The sequence below is a fragment of the Nestor notabilis genome, unplaced genomic scaffold, assembly GCF_000696875.1.
Source record: "Nestor notabilis isolate BGI_N333 unplaced genomic scaffold, ASM69687v1 scaffold6727, whole genome shotgun sequence".
Lineage (NCBI taxonomy): Eukaryota > Metazoa > Chordata > Aves > Psittaciformes > Psittacidae > Nestor > Nestor notabilis.
The window spans coordinates 3,953-6,036 of record NW_009937742.1 but is presented as its reverse complement, the minus strand read 5'-3'; the positions used below and the strand labels follow the sequence as shown (position 1 = coordinate 6,036).

The following is a 2,084-nucleotide window of genomic DNA, read 5'->3' as shown; positions in this document are numbered from 1 at the left end:
AGTTTGTTTTAGTTTTGCTTTTGTTTCCCCACCCAGTCCTTTCTCCACTTCGGCTGCACATCATTAGACATACCCAGAGCTGATAAACGGATGCTCTAGTGCAGTTGCTGGAACAATATTCTGCTTTTTTCTTACATTCAACTAGCAGTAATATCAGCATCTAAAATAGCCAAACTGATTGTTAAAAGGGCAGTGTACAGAAAATGTGCCACCTCTGCCTCCAGGCTTTTATTTGGGCGCTAATCCAGAAAAGAACTTCAAATGCATGACTGGGTGTCTTCTGTTTACAAAGTAAATTAAATCTCATGCTTAAAGTGGTTTATTAATTCAATGTTTAGACTTTATTTAGAGAAGTAACTTTACTGTAGTTAAATTCTTCAGATTGGCAAAAAGTATTAATTTTAAAGCAGGATTTGTGGGGTGTTTTTTCTGGTATCTTTCTCCTGGATAAGCTTTGTAAACAGTCCAGGAAATATCTCTGTGTTTGAATATACTTAAGTCAGTAAGAACAAGGCAGCCTTATGTTTTTACAGCAGTTGGCTATCTGTTAAATACCAGTGTGGAGAGGGGGTGGGTGCTAGCTTCCACTTGCATTATCTTTTTTTGTTTAAATTTACTTTACATGATCTGACTTCTGTTTGTTGAATAATACACGCAGCTGCATGAAAATATTGAACCAGTTATCCTCAAACATTTATGCTGAAAGCTTCTCCATGAGGATCTGCACTATGTTTGTCTCTATAAACACTACAGTACCATATGGCTGCATGTTGCTTTTGCAGACTCCAGACAAAAGCCGTGTGCTCTACTGGTAATAACTTTCCAAAACTAACATAATTTTAGCTAGCAATAAAGGCAAAAGCATTCACAAGACTTCTAAAAACTAAAAGACTGTCTAAATCTGCACTGGTTTACTTGCCTGAAGCTGAATGTTGCTTTAAATAATAGTATGGGTATCTGTAGGATGTCAACTAGTATTACTTGGTTTATAATCTACTCGGTGATTGAATTAAGATGCAATGCACTGGCAGTCTTGGTCTTTCCTATTTTGTGAATTGCAAGGTAAACTCAAGTTTACCTTGAGATGTAAAGAAAAATGAAAACTTTCAATCAAGCTTCAAAAAATTTTTAGCCTGAAAACAGTATTTCAGTGCTGCTGGCTCTTTGGTTTTGGACCAAGCCAATAGCAAAGAAAAACAGCTGTGACTGGGACTTGCTGGAAGTATGTGTTTTCAGAGGTGGCAAAAACGCCTGATGGGAGCTAAGCACATCAGTTCTGCGCTCAGTGCATGACCCTAGTAAAGAACTAGTAAAATACCTGCCAGAAGCTGCTTAAAAACATGCATGGGGCTTAGAAACATGCATTTGCTTGTCTAGTGTCTAACTGATGGGAAAGACATAAGATTTGCAGTTCCTAAGGTGTGTTGCTGTATAAAAAACTGTCTTCTGATTTCAGCGCTTTGTCTTGAATGCACAAGGAAGTATGTAATAGGTAAGCTAACTTAGCTGAAGAAAGCACAGGTTGTACCTGCATCCTGGAAGAAAGGAAGGTTGGGCTTTTATTTTGCAGGTAACTTCTATTAGGTGATTTTGGGTCACATCTTAGGCCTGTATTGGGTTATAGGTGCTGTGCAAGTTATTTTAACTGCTGTGCCTTCTATTCCTATTCCATAAAACTGGACAGCATTTGTTCTCACTTCTAGGAGTTTCTTTACAGAAACTTATCTTTGATCTTACTGTATGGAATGTGATCCATGCTCTCTCCTTCCTGCAGAAGTGTTTTCTCATGTGAATCCATTTACCGTATCACTCTTTGAGCTGCATCATTATTTTTGATGTCTTGGACTTGCCAACAGTTCACTAGTTGTCTTGCTGGGGTGAAAAGGCACCTTGGCACTGTATCATATAGCACTCGATTGTTTTGGTTGTGGCATTATGTGCCTTTTGGACTTACCTTGAAATTATAGTATGAAAGAGAAGGGATGATGAAATAAAACCAAACCACTTTCTTGAAGGATTCATAAGTGGAAGTATGAATATTCATAAAAAACAAAGGCAGAAGTAATTCCCCCACGTCCCCTCCC

At 38.1% G+C, this 2,084-nt stretch overlaps 1 protein-coding gene across 1 annotated transcript in view; it reads left to right on the top strand.

Annotated features, from left to right (window-relative positions):
• The window catches only part of GPCPD1 (glycerophosphocholine phosphodiesterase GDE1 homolog (S. cerevisiae)), a 36,060-nt gene that overhangs the window by 32,781 nt on the left and 1,195 nt on the right, over window positions 1-2,084 (top strand).